General features: G+C 42.5%; 1 long non-coding RNA gene across 1 annotated transcript; it reads right to left on the bottom strand.

Moving 5' to 3' along the window:
* Nucleotides 1-5,795: 5,795 nt before the first annotated feature.
* LOC131912680 (uncharacterized) lies at nt 5,796-9,882 on the bottom strand. The gene is made up of 3 exons (XR_009379677.1): nt 8,787-9,882; nt 7,010-7,191; nt 5,796-6,789 (listed from the first exon to the last, which is right to left on the bottom strand). It is a non-coding gene; the product is annotated as an uncharacterized LOC131912680 (long non-coding RNA).
* Nucleotides 9,883-21,383: the final 11,501 nt, after the last annotated feature.

The following is a 21,383-nucleotide window of genomic DNA, read 5'->3' as shown; positions in this document are numbered from 1 at the left end:
TGATGGAGGGTGAGATGAAATAAACTTGCACACCTACTACAAAAGATTGTAGTGGGTAGCTGTTCCATCTTTGACCTAGAAGTACCTTGTAGGTGTGACAGTTACCGAAGCCTCAGTGGGGTAGTACTTCCAGGTCAAAGATGGAACAGCTACCCACTACAAAGGATGTCTTGTTCTTTTCTGGGAGACACCATACCTGAAATAGCAGATATGACGTAAACTATCATTTAGTTAATTTCCCTCTCATAACCAGCATGGTCAACAGTTTTTAGTTCGTCCAGAGTCTACATTAGTGATTGCTTGAAAATATAATGGAGAGTGCGCGCGCGCGCACACACACACACACACACACACACACACACACACACACACGCACACGCACGCACACACACACACACACACACACACACACACACACACACACACACACGGAGGGCAGAGGCCAATGTTTGGTGTCATCCTCGGTCACTCTCCATTTTATCTTTGGGGACAAAGGCTTTCTCACTAAGCCTGACATTCACCCAAGCTGGCTTCCAGGCAAGCTCAAGGGGCACACTTTATCTCTGCCTCTCCAGAGCTGGCATTATACTCATGCCTAGCTTTTCAGGTGGGTGCTAGAGCTCTGAACTAAGATCTTCATCTTGAGCAGCCAACACTTGGCTGACTAGTTTTCCTCAGCCTGCTTCTGCACTTGTGGAGTCTTCAATGGTGTTGCTAGCCTCTGCAGAGCTTCCCAGTACATGTCATTCCTTTGACATATTAACATCACTGAAGAGAGTGACAGTTTCAAGTTGACCATAGTGACCCTTCCTCCACAGGCAGGAGAAGCTTTGCCGACTGTTAGCCCTATTCTAGTTGTATAGTCATAAACTAGGGAAATCACCAAAGGTGGGTCTAACAGCTAAACTGAACTCACTGGTGGGAGCTTGCACTAAAATGTCAGTATCGCCTGGCTTCTTTGTGTCCTCTGAACAAAAGATAATGGGAGCATTCCAGGTATCTCAGTATTGACACAGCCATGGACACTGCATGTTCCTGCAAAGTCTGAGGATTTTTCTTTCTTTTGCCAGTACATGTTTCCACGATAGTCTTAGATCTTTTGCGGGGGGTGGGGTGGGGGGATGGAGGGGATGGAGGGGTAGGTGAGTGGGGTGGGGCAGGGATGACCCTGGGGGTGTTTATCACATATGTTGCAGTGTATGTCCTTCCTTGAAGAGATTCATCTCTTGTTCAGTAAATGGGCTCCAAGCCTGTGAAGTGACTCATCTGAAAACTGAATGGGGCATGTGCAGGCAGAGCTTTCCTGGCCCGCAGCAGCTCTCAAACAACCACTCAGAGGCTTAATATTAATTGTAAACGCTCAATCAATAGCTCAGGCTTATTGCTAACTAGCTCTTACATTTTAAGTTAACCCATATTTCTTATTTACGTTCTGCCGTGTGGCAGTGCCTTTATTAACATGGCATGTTCATGTCTTGTTCTCTCTCTGCATCTGGCTGGCAACTCCTGAATCTGCCCTTCTTCCTCCCAGTGTTCTCCTAGTCTGGCTCTCCCACCTAACTTTATCCTGTTCCGCTATTGGCCAGTCAGCTTCTTTATTAAACCAATCACAGCAACAAATCTTCACAGTGTACAAAAGGATTATTCCACAGCAGGCATGATTTTCTATGCGGTGAAAATCAGTGAGGGTTTCTGTTCACAAGTTCTTGACCATTCAAATAACCTTCTAGTTCACTCCCCATCACCCTTCAGAACCCCATGACTGGTTAGGGTGACAGATACACCAGAATCTCTCTTCCAGCTTTGTCACAACAATCACATTCCCTTTCTCCTAACAGGTAAGGCTTGCCATTGTAACCCTTGCCGTTCTGGAAACTTCTTCTCTCCTATCATCAGTTTCACAGCATCCTTCCCCCTCGGCCTCAGCCTTGTAGGAGAGTTCTCACAGAGGCTCTCAGTTAACAGTGCTCTTCAGCACTGAGTGATGGTTAGTGTTGATTGTCAATGTGACAGGACCTGGAATCATCTGGAAGACAAGCCTCTGGACACACCTGAGGGAGGGATCCTTTGGATTTAGCCTCTGGCATGCCTGTGAGGGACTGTCTTGATTAGGTGGAAAGACTCAGCCTGCAGGTGGCACCGTTGGAAACTTAAGTACAGTGTAATTTGGGATAAAAGTTTCCCGGTTACAATTATCTCAATCCCATATGCACAATAAAGCTTAAAGTGTGACTACATGGAAACTCTTCTGCAAAGTACATGTGACCTCTCCCATAAAGATGAGTTCTACAGCTTAAGGGCCTAGGATCTTGTGTGGTCTCATACAGATATGGTAGAAGTCATCAAGCTAGAAAGTACATGTGACACCTCCTCTAAAGATGGGTTCTGTTGACAGAGAAGCAATGCTCAAGATAGAGGTCTTGGAGGAAGAATCTAGGAAAAACATAATCGTCTGGGAGACTCAGGCGTGGCCTGGCCCCACAGACGGCACAAGTCACTAGGCTATTAACTACATCCATTCCCAGCCTTCTGGGCAGAAGGCAGCTTTACATCTCTTCTGTTAAAGAGACAACCCTGTGTGTTTAACATTCCTGGTTTCCCTAGTACTTATCTGTGAGCACAAGAACCTCATGCCTCTACTTCTCTTCCTCCTGCCACCATCTCTGATCAATACCTCAGTATCCTCACCCATGGCACCACGTTGATCTTGGAAAGGCATAGTACCAAATTCTGCAATGCCTGTGGCCCTGAATTGTTGTTGTTGTTGTTGTTTTTCCAGAACAAGACTATTTTCCTTTGGAACAATGCTGAGATCTTATCAAGGTTGTCAGTTTGGAGTCCATCTAATCTTGAAAATGGTAAGGGAGGCTTTGGGACGTGCTGATGTCTGTTGCAATCTGTCAGATAGCTCCAGACGAGTTGATGTCTAGAAAGTTAAGACTGAGTGTAAAAGAAGACAACATTTTAGCAGAGAAAAATGAATGGATACAAGCAAGCTTCTTAAATATTCCATAAAAAAGGGTAGCATACGGGAAGATTATCCCTTGGATCTCCCAGCATCCATGAGGGTTATGTTTTATTCATACTTAAGAAAGCCTGGAGTCAGGACACAACTCAAGACTGTCCGGGAGACCCTGACAAAACAAACAGAGGGGGCAGGATTCGCTTTTTAGAGTTTGACTAGAGGGAAATCACGCAAACTCTTCATTGAAATTAGAGTTAGGTGTTTTCTCCCGGGTTACTCCCTGGAAGCCCGACCTTGAAAAGGCGCCCTCGCCTATGATAGCTCCCAATCCTGAAGCAATGTTGGGTGCCTATGGATGCAAATAGGTGAGGGGATGGGAGGAAAATGAAGCAAATGTAGAATTCCATGTCCTTGGTGATTTATTGGATCAAAGGCTTTTTATTTTAAATCTAGCTAAAGGAAGAAAAGCAATCATGTATATTTTAGTTAAAAACATCCAAGACTGAAGAATTTGCTGAATTTGCCCCCAAAATATTCTTTGCAGCAATTTAGTTGTTCTGTAAGCAGCTTAAGTAAAGCTATCTGGGCTTATTATACGTTAGGGCTGTTTATAGCATCCATGGAAAGGAATCTAGCGTTGCTGCAATCTTGAACATTTGCCTGATGACAGGGAATTGAGTCCTCGGTTAAGTGACACTGGGATGGATGGGTTTCCCCAGATTGTTAAGGACTGGGGTAAAGACAGCCTTAAATTATGGAATTTGGAGCAGTGTAGGGAGCCAAGACAGTGTTAGGTAGAATTAGTAACCAAGAGAAAGGTCTAAATCTTAGCACTGTGGACTACGGGGTCAATCTCGCCTATGGGAAAGCAGGCTGGTAGGAACAGAAGTACTTTGTGTCCTCTGTAGTTAGAACACGTAGTAGGAGACAATCACAACATAATCACTGCAGCAGACGGTGCAGAGTTTAGGAATAACAACTGGCACTCACCATGAAGTCTCAGCCGCTCCTTTAACACACCTTCTAAGTGTTCTCAGTGTGCGGATACACACCGCTTGTTTGGTGACTAATCTGTAAGTATCTTGAAGGGAAGTGCCAAGGTCCTGTTTCTTTTTTTTAAATTAACCACAGTGTTGTTACGACTGGGTTATCTTTTTACAAAACGGTCTTTTGAGTAAATGTGTTTCTTAATTCAGAAGACTGCCGAGGATGTGGTAGTGGGGGGTGGGGAGATGGCACAGTCAGCAAAGTGCTTGCTGTGGAGGCATGAGGAACTGAGGGCGCCCCCCAGAACCGGTGTAAAAAGCTGGGTGTCTGGGCATCAAGGTATATCCTTGTAATCCTAGAGCTGGGAAAGCAGAGACAAGAGGCTCTCCCGGGGTTTGCTAGACAGCCAATCAGGTTTACTTGGCAAGCTCTAAGCCAGTGAAAGAGACCTTGCTTCAGCTAAGTCAATGTAGATAGCTCCCAAGGGATGATACTGGAGATTTTCCTCTGGTTTCCACACATACGTGTACATATACCCATGTGCACACATGTACACCTGCACGCACGTGTGTGTGTGTGTGTGTGTGCTCACACACACACACACGAATGTGCATGTACACACACACACACATACATACACACACATACATGCACACAAAAAGGACTCAAAGAATAGACTAACATAATCCCTGCCACATAATAAATGTGTAACATTTACTTACCCAGAAAGAGGAAGAGTGATGAAGAGGTGGAGGAAAGGGAGAATGAGGCTGAAATCACACATTCAATCAAATTCACTGAAATATGTGTATCACCACCTGTGGGAACCAGCCCCATGGCAACACAGGGTTCAAAAGAAATCCATGGTGTCGGCACACTAAGACTTTTCTATCTGAAGGGCTTAGGGAATGAAAACACTCAAACACTCTCCTGATGGTTTCCTTCTTTGATTCTCCTTTCATGCTCTTCTTCTCTCATGTCTTTCTATAGCTTATATACCCCAACTCTTTCAGGCAATACAGCAGTCACAAAGAGGTTATATTTCATTTCTTAAATGAATGACTATAGGTAAAGACATGATTAAAAACAGAGTCATCCCGACAATTCACATGCAATGTATCTAAGTAGCTTGTCACCAGAGAGTGCCAGGTCTCTGGACATAGAGGCTCTCGGTATATCATAAATCCTCTAGTTCAGGCTCAGGTCAACCTCCCTAAGCTACCATAATTCTTTCAACATCAGCTCAGTTGGCACTTTCTAAGATACTATGGCACTATGATGCTTTAAATCCTAAAATGTACTTTCTGCTCCATGTGGACCACAAAAGAAACCTGCAGATCCCTGTTTTGGGGCTACAGAGTTAAATTACCCTTTGTAGTCTTGACTAGTCAGAATTTCCTTTCCTGCAGTGCCCTGAACCAAAGTTATTTTTGTTTCTAGATTTACATAAAAAACACTCCATCAGCTGAACTTTGAATCTTCAGGGTGCATACCCAAATCAGCAAATTGTGGTCAGGAATGGGTGCAGGGGAATTAATCAACCTTCAACTAGCAATAATTGGACTGTTTTGTATTTACGACCTAGCCAGACAGCCCAGCTATGTGTCTAGAGATTGTGAACTGGAGATTGTTTTTCTGGGGTTGTTTATCTTAAAAACCATTAGTAAGCGCCTTTAATCCCAGCACTCGGGAGGCAGAGCCAGGCGGATCTCTGTGAGTTCGAGGCCAGCCTGGGCTACCAAGTGAGCAAGTGAGTCCCAGGAAAGGCGCAAAGCTACACAGAGAAACCCTGTCTCGAAAAACCAAAAAAAAAAAAAAACCATTAGTAAGGTATCTGGTCTAATCTAAAGTTAATCTGAAGCTTTGTTTCAGCTATGGTGCACACATTTCTCAGAAATAAAATTAAAGGAATTTGAGCCAATCTGGTTCATAGTTAATCATTAATTTGAGCTGTGTCTGAAGCAACTCTTTAGGGGGAACTCATAGACCCTGACTGTGTAGCATTTCTTTGTATTTATTTTATTCATCAAAACTCTGTATAAGCTAACATTATTAATATTAATTAGACAGTACAGCTTAAGGAGGAATCATCTTCTTGACAATCCATAGATAAAAATGCCCAGTAGATCAGGATGTTTTCATGAGATAAACACACTATAATACAGGCAGTGGGGGACTTCCCACACCCCCTCACACTGTGCCAGGTACCAGGGAAAGACTGCAGCAGCAAACATGTGGAGGAACAACAGAAGCGAAAGACATTCTGGAGTCTGTAGTCTTGTGACCTTGCTTAATGAGCTTTACCCATCACAGAGTTATTCTTCCGGTGGGCTGACACCTAGAACTTCAATTGCCACCTGCTATTGTGACATGGCTACTGGTATATGTATATTCAACCAGAACCATTCAAGTCACAGAAAGAAAAGTCCATGTGGAATCATCTTAGTCAATGAGGAGATGCCATAGGCATCTGTGTTAGTTAGGATTTCTACTGCTGTGATAAAACACCATGACCAAAGCAACTTGAGGAGGAAAGGGTTTATTTTAGCTTAAATCTCTCAGGTCACACTCCATCACTGAAAAAAAAAATGGCAGGAACTCAAGGTAAGAACCTGGAGGCAGGAACCAAAGTAAATGCAATAGAGAAATGCTGTTTACTGGCTTGATACTCATGACTTACTCAGCCTGCTTTCTTATACAATCTAGGACCACCTGCCCAGGCCCCACAGTGAACTGGGCATCTTACATCAATTATTAATCAAGAGAATTCCCACCACGTACTTGCTTACAGATGTGTGGGAGTCCATCAGAGTCCAGCTCCAAGCTGTTGAAGAGTTCTTGGTGGGAGGAGAGAGGAATGAGGAAGTATTAGAAAGATAGAAGGAAATAAGAAAGACAGAGACACAGGATAGCTTCAGGAGAGTCCCGGTCAATACCCAGTTGCTTCAAGATTTATTCTAATGGGCTTTTTATACACTACCAAAGGGAGAGGCAAAAGACCTCCCCCTTTCAAGATCAAAGCATAATGTATAGCCAAGTGTAGACCCATCAAAATACCTGGTACTCACGCATGTGGCCGAATCACTCCCATTATGTAGCCCTGCTGAGTAAAGCAAGTTCAGATTCTCTGACCTTGAGTAAGGTCTTACTAGGAAGCCCCTGTGGGCCTCCACACAGATGGATACATTTTTTCAACTGAGGTTTCTCTATGGGGATAACTGTAAGCTTGTGCCGAATTCCTAAAAAAAAAACAACCAAGAGAGCATCTATATCTAACAGAAGTGCAACTGTGTAGATGAACTTTTCTTTCCTGCCCACCAGTTCCCAAATAACTGACATGGAGACTCAATATTAATTATAAATGCCTGGACGATAACTTAGGTTTGTTACTAGCTAACCCTTACAACTTAAATTAACCCATTTATATTAACCTACGTTCTGGCATGTGGCATTACCTCTCTTTCATCTTGTACCTCCTGTTTCCTCTCTGTGTCTTGCTGGCAACTCCTCTAACTCTGCCCTTTTTATTCCCAGCGTCCTTAGTCTGGTTTTCCCACCTAACCTTATCCTTTCCAGCTATTGGCCAGTCAGCTTCTTTATTAAACAAATCACAGTGTAATTTACACAGTGTAAAGGAATATTCTACACAATTGGGCCTATAAAGTCACAAGGCCCAAGTAGCAGCACAGTTTGCCCTCAGTCTGTACTTGAGGCAGAACCTTTTTTGTTCCAGACACTTCTCAAAACTGAATGTGTTCTGCATTAATTGTTTAAAGAACTTGAGGAATGTGTCTTAAGACACTATAGGTTGCCTCCAAAATCTAAAGAGGGGTGTGTGTGTGTGTGTGTGTGTGTGAGAGAGAGAGAGAGAGAGAGAGAGAGAGAGAGAGAGAGAGAGAGACAGAGAGAGAGAGACAGAGACAGAGACAGAGACAGAGAGAGACAGAGAGAGACAGAGACAGAGACAGAGACAGAGAGAGTGAGAGAGAAGTTGCTGGGTACAACAATTTCTCTCTAACTTTAGAGAAGACATATTAACATGTTTTGACCATCATTCCCAGAAGTATCACTGGTGTTCCAGGCCACTAACTTTCCTCAGAACTCACCTTCTACCCTTTAGTGTATATATGTTTTACTAAGACATTTAGGGTGCTGTTTCTTCCTTCTCAACAAGTACAATTAGTATTGTGTAACTAATTCAATGAACCAGTGTGACATCCTGGCAGATAACAGAATAGTTATTTCTCTATGAATTCTTTTTATTTTGGTTGTTTGAGATAGGGTTTCTCTGTGTAGCCCTGGCTGTCCTGAAACTTGCTCTGTAGACCAGGCTGGCCTCAAACTCAGAGATCTGCCTGCCTCTGCCTCCGAGTGCTGGGATTAAAGGCATGTGCTATCACTGCACAGCGTCCCTATGAATTCTATTATGAGAGAAAATAGAGCTGACATAGCCGTGAAACAAGACCATGTGGGTATACTATGCTCCCTGAAGTATATAGGGAACTTATTTCTGATCACACTTGATAATAGAAAAATAAATTCTTTAGGTCAATATCTGCATACCAGGTTCCAGACCAAAAATGACGTTGTCCTAGTGAGTTTTTATTTTCAACCTGACACAACTTGACAAACTTAACTAGAGTTACCCAGGAAGAAAGCTAAGAAAGCAGCCTTTCTCTGTGGTTCCTGCCTTGAGTTCCTGTCCTGACTTCCTTCAGTGATGGACTATTTGGTAGTTGGAAGTATAAGCTGAAATAAATACTTTCCCCGCCCGAGTTGCTTTTTGTGATGACATTTATCACAGCAGCAGAAAGCAGACCGCAACAGAACTCACCACATTTAGGTTTGTATAAACCCACATTCATTCTTCAAGACCAGTCTGGCTTTTGTCAGCCTTCAAATGAAAAAGACAAATGGAAACGTTTAGTGATTAGTAAATTTTTATTCAGAGAGAGTCTGGTTCCCTTAGAGCAGAATAAAGCAAACATTTGTACTAGTGAATTCCGTATGGGAATTCACTCCCATCTCTTTTGCTTAATTGTCCGAAGCCCATGTCTTAAGTCAGTGCTTCTCATTGGTCAGGTTAGCACTGGCGATAAAGGTCAAGACATTGGCGTAGAGCAGAGTAGAAAAGGATGGAGAACGGATCTGAAGAGGCAAATAAGGACTGTACAATTGGTCTAAATAATAAAAACCTGGAGTCAGATATAGGGGTTAAATGCTGAAAGATCAGAGAAGTAAACAAACCAGCCACTAGAGAGACTTCTTACCTCTCCTGAATCCTCAGACCGAAAGGGCTGAGCTCCTGTCTCCACCTCGCCTTCTCTCTTCCTCTCTCCACCCAGCCATATCACTTCCTGTCTCCTCCTCCCAAGTACTGGGATCGAAGGCATGAGATCCCAAGGGCTGGATTAAAGGTGTGTGCTACCACTGCCCAGTCTCTAGTGGCTGGCTCCGAGCTCTGATCTCTAGGCAAGCTTTATTTGTTAGAGCACAGCCAAAATATAACCACACCAGCCCTTCTTGGTTCCCCATCGGCACTTACTGCTGTCTTTCCACCCTGAATAAGACCTCATTTCTCTAAAATAAAGTTTGCACACAAAACCCATTCTCTAACACAACCCAGGAACATTCAAACTTCTCTTTACTACAGGTTTCCAATTCTACAGACTTCGATCCTGATTAGTACTGTTAGCCTGTCTTGGGAGGTAGGTAGGAGCTAAACCCAGAGAAAGGACCTAGTCAAAACTAGGTGATGTGGTTAGTAATGACAACATGGTAAGCTGGTGTTGGGGCTGAGGTCCTTTCTGGGAACAGTACAGAAGGTGAGGTAGACTGGCCTTCTCCAGCTGTGGCTACATAGGCAGGGAGCTTCATGTTCCTGCAGCTGCTTTTCAGTCCGAGTGTTGTGCATCTCTCTCAAGTCCTGACCTTGAAACTGAAGGGGGCACTGTGAAGAGAAAAAGGAAAAGAAAAAGATACATTTTTGTGAAACCTAGATAAATGCAAGGAAACAGGAGTCAAATAAATTAGTTCAAGTGATTTGCTAATTATTACAATAAAACCTGCTGTAGGGAAGGATGGGCGATAGCAGTTTATCATGGGGGACCCTGGTGTTTTAGACTAGCTGGCGAAGACTTCTCATGGAGACAAACGTATCACTGGCTCTTTAGTCTGCAGGTGTGAGAGCCATGAAGCCTTGCGGGTACCACTCCTTCTGGCTAACTCTATTAGAGGAGACTCTGCCAGATACCAGGCCTGGGCAGGTCAGAGCCAACCAGCGGGCTCGCCTTTAGAGGAGCTAGGATCTGTTTCTGCAGGCATGTGTGGATGCCTCTAGCAGCTCCATTTCCACTTAATCTGTTGGTTGCTAGGATTTATGTGTGTGCCTTCGTGACAATGACAGACTGAGACAGAAGAAGAGCACATTTTGTTTTTGACTCCTCTGTTATTTTTTTTGGTTTTTGTTTTGGTTTCGTGCTAAACTGTTATCTGGCTTTATTCAAGATACTTTTCACTAACAGCCCTGGCACTTTGGGAAGCACATGGGCAGACAATCATTAGTAGTATGAAAGAATTTTTAAACCCCCTTCTTGTGCAGACTGTCAAAATCAGAAAGGCGCTATAAAATCTAATGATGTCTTCATCTGGTGCTCTAATCGGGGAAGCTGAGCATGCGGGTTGGCAGCTCACACTCAGGGTGCGGTTTAGTCACCTCCCACAAGCCGGTTTAGACTTTCAGAAAGTGAAAGGACAATGACAGAATGGTCAATCTGAAGACCCACAACCTCTTAGAAAAGGAACAGCTGCTCTTTTGAGGGTCACCATGTCTATGATGTCTCTGCGGAGCCCTGACTGCCTGACCATGGACAAAATCAGTTGCAGAGAATCAGGTCTGGGCCGAGTTCTGGCTTTCAGGGAGTTAAGTAGATTTTTATGATGGAGGTGGAAGAGAACATAAAATTTAATTTGGGATTTTCCCACACCAACAAGGCATTTTGTGCCAAGGTGGCTACGTGTGTCAACCTCAGGGATTCTCCCTTTCTGGGAGCCAAAAGGAAGTCTCTAAAAGCTAGTCAGGGAAGAAGTTTTTTCTACACTGAGCCAGCTCTGGTGACATTCTGTGAATAACATCTGTCCCTCTCTCCACAAAACAATGGAGTGCTCTGTGCGCCAACAAGATAGCTTACAAAAGTGAAGTAAAGCTATGCAGTTTTGTAAAACTTGATTAAAATCTTCTTTCAAGCTGTACAGTCCCCGGAAGTGCAGGTACGGAAAATGCACATGCTTTCCTTGGCATCCCCGGCTTTCTCTGCCTGGGCTGTTTTGGCGTTCCTGTTGTGTTCAGGGTTACCCGAATCCTTGCCGACATCAGTTTTTTCCCTTTTTCCCTTTGGATACTTTCTTTCCCTTCTCTGCAGGGATCTTTATATGCTTGGGGGAAACATGTTGAGCAGATGACCTTGCAGATCTCTGTGGCTTGCCCCTCACTTTGACTTTTCTGCCTTTAGCATGCCCTTGGCCTGTCTTCTGGGCAGGGCAGCAGAGCTGGACAGGGGAAGTGAGAGTGGGCATACGGGGCACTCAGTTTGGGTCTTCACTTCCTTTTCCCCCTTACTAATTTCTTGTGTGCTCTAACTTTTAAGTCTGGAATCCAATCTTAGCCAGTAAGAGCAGATCTCAGGAAGAAAGCATGTTGGTTCATGGCAGTAATCCCAGTGTTTGGAGGGCGAAGGCAGGAGGATCACTGTGAGCTGAGGCCAGGCCGAGATACTTAGCATTTCCAGGCTGGCTTCAGAATGGGACACTTCATCGAAAAAAGGGTCAGCCCACGGATCTGAGGCACTACACACACACACACACACACACACACACACACACACACACACACACGTAAGCAGGCACACACGCACATGCTAATCTCTCCTGTTATCTGTGCTCACCCACGTTTTCCATGTTGGTTCCCAAGTCTGTTCAGCTTTTGACTCTGCATCATGACTGAGAACACAAACTCTGAGATCACTGTATTATTAGTCAGGGTTCTTTAAAGGAACAAAACTGACAGAATGAATGTATATTAAAAAAGGTAGTTATTAGTTTGGTATACAGGATGCACTCTGGGTAGTTCAACAGTGGCTATCTCACACTGGAGAGATCGAGAATCCAGCAGCTGCTCAGTCTAAAAAAGAGGCTAGATGTCTCAGCAGTCCAATCTGGCATTGAAGGCCTGAGGACTCCCGGAGAGCTGCTGGTCTTCAGTCTACGTTGGAATCTGTGAAGGAAAGCCTGGGCTGCAGGCTAGATGGCCTGGCCAATGAGGATGAGAGCAAGCAGGAACAGAGAAAAGTTTCCTTCCTCCATGTTCATTTATCTGGGCTGCTACCAGCAGGCATAGCCCACATTCAGGGTGGGTCCTCCTGCTTCAAATAATCTCATCAAGAAAATCCTTCGGGAGTGTCCAGAAACTTGTGTTTTAGTGAATTACACATGCAGTCGAGCTGACAGCCAAGATTAGCCACCACAGTGATCCAAGGTTCCATTCCTACCTTCCCTAGTTACGACCTGTGTGTGACTTTGCGTAAATTCCTTGATATTTCTTAGCTCCACTTTCCCAATTATAAAACTGAGGATGATAATAGGCCCTGCCACTTCAGGCTTCTGTGAGAATAAAGTGACATGTACCACTATAAATGGAAGCTTCAATGATTATCCACTTTCTCCCTTTCATACTGTGCACCTGACAAGAAAATCTCACTATGAATTTAACACTCACCATACACTGCCACATGGAGTAGAGACGCTCAGGATCTTCTCACGGCTGCTTCCCAGCTGCATCATCCACCCTCATTCCCTGACTGTGACGATCAGCAAGGACCAGCCATTGATTCCCATCCACGCATGACTTCCCTTAGTCTCTCATCCTCTTCCTCATCCCTCCCCTCCTTCTCATAAGTAGTTCCTAATAGGAATAAAATATTTTTGTGGGGTTTTTTTTTGTATTTTTGGAACAAGTTTATGTGGATTCTTTGGGTCTTTAAAGTAGTATGAACATAACATCACACATTTCTACCTCTGGAAAAAAGACAGACAAAGACATCAACCTACTTTGTGCTGACACTGATTTTTTTCCCCTATGGTTTTGGGGCCTAGATATGAACAAAATGTTTTCCCAGCCTAGAACAACACGCCTTTTGAGGTTCTTCCAGAGATGGGAGAAGCTAGCTAACTGATAAAATAACGACTTCTAATCTCACACAATTTGCAAGTTATGTTTCCAGGTTTTGTTGATTGACATGAGACAGCAGCACAAGGCGGATGTTCAAAAAAAAAAAAAAAAGGCACAGTGATCTCTATTTCTCTGTATTTTAATTTTTAGGGTTTATTTTTCTTAGTTTCTTCTGGCTACAAAGATAAGGCTTTTGGTTAGACATAATAACTTATTGGGACACTGGAGGCATTTTGTTTTAGTTGTTTCTTCTTGTTATTATTAATTTGAGACAGAGTCTTACTGCATAGTTATCTAGAACTTGTTATCTAGAGCAGGTTGGCCTCAGACTCATTACCTCTGCCTCCCAAATGCTGGAACTGCAGGAGTGTGCCACCACACCCTTACTGAAAGCATTTTAACACATCTCTTTAACTTGATTTTGAAACTATTTTTAGATATGCAGACAAATCATAAAGATGCTGCCTAGAATTCTTGCATCTCCTTCACCTGGCTTCTAATGATGTTACAATTGTACCAGATGTACTTAGGTTGATCAAACCCAAGAAGTTGACATTGGCACAGGACTGCTAACTAAACCACAAACTATTTAAAATTTCCAATTTTTCCTCTTGCATTTTTATTTTGACTCCAGGACTCAGTTGAATACTTTATTGCATTTGGTCATGATGAGGCCATTATTTTCCTCCAATCTGCAACTATTTCTTTTCATCAGCCTAACACTGTGAAAATCACTAGTCAGATGCTTTATAAAAATTGCTCAGCTTCTATTTATGTGATATGTTCTTGTGATTTAACTGGAGTTAAAGGATTTTCAGAGTAGCACAGAAGGGAAGAACCCTTTTCATTGCTGGGTGTCAGTGATACATAATAATAATATGTAGCTATCAAGTTATTATTGGTAACGTCAATCTTCCTTTTTTTTTTTTCTTTCTCTCTCTGTGTAGCCCTCAAACTCACAGAGCTCTGCCTGCCTCTGACTCCCCAGCACTGGGATTAAAGGTGTGCACCACCACTGTTCAGCTTGGAAATGCCAATCCTGATCACTTGGTTAAAGTGGGGTCTGCCAGATTCCTCAACAATAAAATGACTACACTTTCTTCTTTTTTGTACTTTGTATTCATTAGAAATGAGGTACTAAGCTTAGTTAACATTCCAGGTCTGGGTCGTTTTAGATATGAAAGTGCCACACAAAAAAAGGCTTTGTGTTGAACATCTGCGCTGTGGGATGTCATTCTGTATGCTGTGAATATGTGTTGCTCTGATTGGTTGATAAAATGCTGATTGGCCAGTGGCCAGGCAGGAAGTATAGGTGGGGCTAGCAGACTAAAGGAATGCTGGGAAGAGGAAGAGCAGAGTCAGAAGTCGCCAGCCAGACACAGAGGAAGTAAGACGACAAGGCAGAACCAAGAAAAGGTACCAAGCCACATGGCTAAACATAAATAAGAATTATGGGTTAATTTAAGTGTAAGAGCTGGTCAGTAATAAGTCTGAGCTAATGGCCGAGCAGTTATAATTAATATAAGCCTCTGTGTGTTTACTTGGGGGACGTGAGTGGGAGAGATTTACCCTGACCACCGGCCAGCCGGGACACAGGAAAACTTTAAAGGGTGATTGGATTATAAAGGTGGTAATTTCATTGGTGGGTTAACCCGTAGATGAATTCATAGCTGGATGGACTCTAGAAAGGAAGGCCTAGTCAGAGGAGGTGAGTCATCAGGGATGTGCCTCTGAAGGGTATATTTTTGTCCCTGGACCCTTTCTCTTTGGCTACTTCTTTGCTTTCCATGAAGTGAGCAACTTTCCCACCATGGTCTTTGGCCATGATGTTTCTTCCTTGGAGCCAGATAACCATGGATTATAACCTTTAAAACTGTGAGCCAAAATAAATCCCTCCTCCTATATTGTTGTTTGAAAATATTCTCTCACAGTGACAAAAGGTGACAAACACAAACTGTGTTACCTCCTGATGAGAGGGTATCAAAGAATGTGCGAACCTGTGTTAAAGTCTGCAAAACTTTTAGTATAGACTTTGAGGCTATGCAACTGTTCTATTCCTTGATAAAGTTTGACTCACTAGTTTTAGTATTTATTCTATAAGTCTTGTCCTTTATAATGATTACCAATATGTTCAAATGCTGGTTTTCTATTGCCCTAGTTAGGTCTACATTTGTCAATTGGTGCAATTTAAGTTGCTATGACAAAGAATTTTCTCTTTGTTCAATTGTTATACCAACACTTATGTGTATGTCCATCACAATATGGATTGGTGGACATTTATTTCATTCTTTGTGTTTAATCCCATTTAAGCTTGCTGATTTGGTTCCAGGCATGGCTGATGAAGGCACTTTTAATTTCTGTATCACCTAGCCAGCTGTCACCCTACCTGAGTTCATGCAGATAGACTCAGTCCCAGCCCTGCATGTTTCCTCCTACCTTCTTGCTGATTGATAACTTATTTTCTCTGACAATGAGAAGCTTGACTTCATGACTGACAGTTTTCTTTTGTTTGTTTGTTTGTTTCTATGCTCAGTCTTTGCACATTTGTAAAGAGGTATGGACATTTAATTGTTAACTGTATTTGTGTGTGAAACACGAGTAGAATACAAGTATTGTCTACAGCTCTTTTTGTCTTTAACCCTACAATTGAAAAACAAAATAAAATTTAAAAAAAACACCAAAACACTGTTTTCCCAAATTACTTGTCAGCTCTTCCCTCACTCCACAAGTCTGTACAGTTAAGATTAATTTGAGTAGTCTACATTCCATCCTGAGAGTTTCAACAGCCTGATTTATTTTTTAAATTCGCCTATGGTAAACTTTATTGCTTGTGGTACAGCAATCTGAACATTTTACTAAGGACGTGGTCATTCTTTTCACCACTGTAGTATCAAACAGAGCAGTTCCGTCTTCCTAAAGTTCCTAGTCATCTAGTCCCGAACATCTCAGTCACTGTTCTATTGCTGTGAAGCAACACCATGGCCACGACAACTCTTATAAGAGAAAACATTTAACTGGGGCTGGCTTACAGTTCCAGAGTTTAGTGCATTATCATCATGGCAGGAAACATGGAGATACACAGGCAGACATAGTACTAGAGAAGTAGCTGAGCGTTCTACATCTGGATCGGCAGACAACAGAGAGAGAGAGAGAGAGAGAGAGAGAGAGAGAGAGAGAGAGAGAGAGAGAGAGAGAGAGAGAGAGACCAGGCCTGGGTTGGGCTTTTGAAAGCCTCAAAGCTCACCTCCAGTGACACACTTCCTCCAACAAGGCCACATCTACTCCAAAAAGGCAACACCCCTTAATCTTTCTCAAGTAGTGCCACTCCCTGAGGACTCAGTTTGTATGAGCCGATGGAGGCCATTCTTGTTCAAACCACCACGCTAGGATAGCTCCTTTAGAGTGAACGCCTGCTCTTAACCCCAACACTTATGACATCGATTTCAAGCAATAAAGGGCATTAGGAATCAACTTGTCTAACATGCTTATATTTTATAATTTTGTTTTTTTAACTATATAAAAGTAATGCACACTTTTTTGTTTAATGGTAGAGAAATGTGTGGTCCAGAAAATGAACCTCCCTAGGTGGTGTTTGCATGTGACTATGTGAGAATTTATCTGCTTGGATGCCCATGGGTGAGTTCTTGTGCCCACTCTTAGACTTCTCAAGCCACAAGCCTTTTCCAGGAGCCAAGTGTTCTAAGACTGATTGTGGAAAGTGACTAATACTGAGGCCTTTCTGTCACACCTGGTACTGTTCAGAGCCCCCCCAAAATAAGTCATATAGTTACCATGACAAATCTGGAGGTGGGATTTAAACTCAAGATTCAGGCACATGATTCTTCCGACTTCGGTGATTCAGGGTCTGCATTCAGAGCAATAATCAGAGGACCAACTGTGGGTGGGTATGAAACTTACAAAGAGCCGAGCAGGAAAGTACCATATGGGGACCTCAGCTGCTGTAGCTGCAGAGGGAGGGACTTATGTGTTGGAGGGAGATCTCCATTCAAATGTTTTCACTTCTCACCTTGTACCATACAGAGCTCTTTAAAACCAGTGAGCAAGCAAGCAAACACATAAACAAAACAAAAACCCCAAACAAGAACAGCCCCAGACCTGATAGATATAAACAAACAAAAAACCCTTTCCAACCAGGCTGCAGTAGGAATTTAGCAGGTAGTAACAAGGATCCTAGCAGCCAGAAGGCCTCAGCGAAGATTTTCTTATGAAAGTCCTAGCAAGAAAGCAGCGTTCTAGAACTGTAACAGAAATAGGAGAGGATGGAGAGAGAGCGAGCTCGGGCAGAGCACTGGCCGCTCTTCCAGCAGAGGCTCTGGTCCCTGCACCCTCCAGGAGAATCTGACTCCCCCTTCTGGCCTCTGCTGGCACTGCACACACGGTGCACTTACATGCAGGCAAAACATTCATGCACGTAAAATAACAGTTCTATTTTTTAAACAAGAATTGCTGATAAGATGCATGCCCTTGAAAGTGCAAGTCTGAAGACTAGATGGAGGGAGAAAGTCCTGGATTTGTTTAGCAACTGTGATAGCAAGGGGTGGCTCTGGGAGACAGAGAACAGTGGCCTTCTGGCATTGCAGGTGGAGCCCCCTCATGATTAGGCAGGATGGCAGCCAGGGCCTGTCAGTTTTCAGCTTCACAGCCTCTAGAGAAAGGCCTACTGCTCTCTGTCAAGCTAGCCCATGGAGATGGCCAAGGGTACTTGAAATATAGCACAGCTGATTTTTTTTTTTTTTCTAAATGATTGTGAGCCACCATGTGGGTTCTGGGAACTGAACCTGGGTCCTCTAAAAGACCACAAGACCAGTTAACTTCTAAATCACCTCTCAAGCCCTGATAGCACAGGTTTTAAACACACACTACCATTATGCAATCTTGTTTCTCTGTATTATATTCCTTTCATTGTTTGAGTAAAATAAATCCCTTTCTGTGCTGTTAAGGAGCCATGTTTGGAGTGGAGTGAAGCTTGCTAACATGTATAGTCACAGCCCTGATGCCCAGCGTGGGCTGGCCCAGACAACACACCCAACACAAAATGGTATCCAGACAAGCCTCAGTTCTAGGGAGAACGGCCACTCACTCCTTATGCACTATCCCTGATGGCAGGCATCTTTTTGGATTAGAAAGTGTTTTGACATTAACTGTACATCCCACGGGGCATTCTTAACTATTTTTTTTTTTTTTAAGTTTAGGCAGCAGCCACTGAGCTTCTGACTTTTTTTTTTTTAAAGGTTTATTTATTATGTATACAGTGTTCTGCCTGCATGTATGTCTGCAGGTCAGAAGAGGGCACCAGATCTCATTACAGATGGTTGTGAGCCACCATGCGGTTGCTGGGAATTGAACTCAGGACCTCTGGAAGAGCAGTCAGTGCTCTTAACCTCTGAGCCATCTCTCCAGCCCCATTCTTAACTATTTTAAAGGTTATTTGAAGGACATCTGAGCTAGATTGCTTTTTTTCTCATGTTTTCTTAAGATAATAATTTCTCTTCCATAGTTTTAAGTACTCACAGAGCATAAATGTATCAGCAAACGATCTTAACATATCTATTTTGATTTGCTCTAAGCCTTTTCTTTTTCAAACACATGGTTAGTGAGCTGGATATATAGTTTCCTGCTAGAGCGCTTGTTTAGCATGCCTGGGGCCCTAGCTTCAATCCTCACCATCTCAACCGATAAATAATTTGTTACGAATTGTAAATAATTAGCAAAAAGAATGGCGTGGAGGGGAAGCATAGTCACCTTGTCTGCTCAGTCATTCCTTAGGCAGAGTTAGAGTTTACGAACCATAGAAGATATAGATCTTGTGTACCCAGTTTAATGACGTGGCATTTGTAAGAATCCCGCTCCCACAAACATATTCTAAAACATTTCCATCACTCCAGAAAGTTCTGCCATGCTGCTTTTCAGAGAATTTTTCTCTTTCCCAAAGAAACCACTTTCTGACTTCTATCATAGACTGATTTTGTGAGGTCTTGCACTACGGCGTCACCAAATTGTCTTGTAATTGCATAGATGTACCCTAAAGTACCCGCTCAGATGTACCATAAAGTACCCACTCCGCTCTCTTGCTAAAGGACACTGGGGACATTTCTCAGTTTAGGTTGTTTTAGGTAAAACTGCTGTGATGGTAGTATCTCAATTTTGTTAGTTTTTGACTCAATAATGTCCCCATGCTCATTTCAAATCAAGCTCCAATTTAGAGTCAACTACTACTTTTAACTGCCATTTCTCTTTAGCCTTAATTTGAGACTCCATAGGGAATATTTTATAATTTTCTTCAGATAGATTTTGAACATTTGTTGTCAGTTTTTGAAAAAAAAATTTATTTAAATGAGGCTTTACCATGTTACTTTTTTAACTTGTTGTTTGTAAATATAGCTTTTTGTATATTCATTTTATATCCTACTACTTTTTACAAATCTTTTATTATTTTAGGTAATTTTGTCATTGCTTTTCTAGGGTGAGGTTACAAATGAGGTTTTATATAAAGGGTTTATTTTAGTCAGTATTCTCCAGACAAACAAAATCAAGAAAGTATATATTTTCTTTTACCTCATTTCACCAAAATTAGGAAATATTTACCATGTGTTAAGCTCTCTTCTAAACACTTTACAGACATTTTAACTTATTCCATCCTCCAAACACAAGCAGATGAACAGGAAGGAGGCTAACACATACCGATAAGGAGAGCCAACGAGGGTCGCCTGGCACCAGACCAAAAAGCCCTTGTAGCCGTGGCAAGGAGTTGGCTTTAATAACAGGGAAGACCTTAGAAAGGTTTTAAGCAGAAAATGAGAATCTTACCCTTCTCCAATGGTAAGATTTAGACAGCAGAGATCTGAGAGAAGAACCTTGCAGGCACAGCTAGTCTCATGATTTAAAGTTATAAATGAGTATGGCCTACTTGGAGAACTGGTCTGTTAGGAACAGAGAGTATCCACTGAGATGCAGTGGTGGGAAAGCTGGCCAGGTGAGGTCACTGGGCTGGAAAAGATGCTACAACAAGGGTAACATTGGCAAACAATATTAGGAAAAGGAAGAAACTAGTGTTTTGAGAACAAATATAAAATCAAGTTGCCATAATTATTAGTTTCCCTGACTCTAAAGGTATTCTTATTTGACCCTTATCTACCTCACATATGTTTAGAAATATCAATTTATTTTATGTGTATTAGTGTTTGCCCTCCTGTTTGTGCACAACATGTGTGCAGTATCGACCGAGGCCAGAACAGGGCATCAGATCCTGTGAAATTGGAGTTACAGATGGTTCTGGGAACTGGATCCTGGTCCTCTGTAAGAAAAGCAAGTGCTTTTAACCACTAAGCCACCTCTCCAGCCATTGCACATATTTTTATGCCTTCAATTGGGGTGTGCGTGTGTGTGTGTGTGTGTGTGTGTGTGTGTGTGTGTGTGTGTGTGTGTTCCTTTTAGGCAATTGCTTATTGGACAATTCCTCTCAATATATATATTATATATAGAGAAATACATTGAGTGTCTCTCCTGGAGCAAGATATTATCAAAGCGTTTGTTGTCACTGCCTTTATTTATAGGGTTTGCTATGTGCTAATCACTGCTCAACTGTCATACAAACTAAAGTACTTAATCCTAATAACAACTCTTTGAAATAGGTACCATTGTACTGATGAGAAAACAAATACAGAGACATACCTTGCCCAATATTATACAGTCTATAAAAGTCACATGTAGCTAGGCTGGAAACAAAAGACATCTAGGTCAATAGTCGTTACTGATAGCTGTTTCATATGCAATTCATCCGTGTCCCTAATGAAATAGCAAATTATTGCTGTTCAGCCAAATCTGGCCACGTAGCCAAGGATGGCCTTGAACTTGTTGTTATGTAGCCAAGGGTGGCCTTGAACTCTTGATCTTCCTGCCTCCACCTCCTGAGTACACTACCACATCTAGCTTTTAAATTTTACATTTTTTAATCAACTTAAAACAGCAACGACTGGAAAACAGTATCCCACCATACATGATGACCATATTCCACCATACACAATGACCATATTCCACCATACATAATGACTATATTCCACCATACATGATGACCATATCCCACCATAGATACATGATGACCATATTCCACCATACATACACAATGACCATATTCCACCATACATGATGACCATATTCCACCATACATACACAATGACCATATCC

This window comes from Peromyscus eremicus, chromosome 6 (assembly GCF_949786415.1).
Source record: "Peromyscus eremicus chromosome 6, PerEre_H2_v1, whole genome shotgun sequence".
In the NCBI taxonomy this organism is placed as follows: Eukaryota; Metazoa; Chordata; class Mammalia; order Rodentia; family Cricetidae; genus Peromyscus; species Peromyscus eremicus.
The sequence above is the reverse complement of the archived record's forward strand: the minus strand, read 5'-3'. Positions and strand labels throughout refer to the sequence as shown.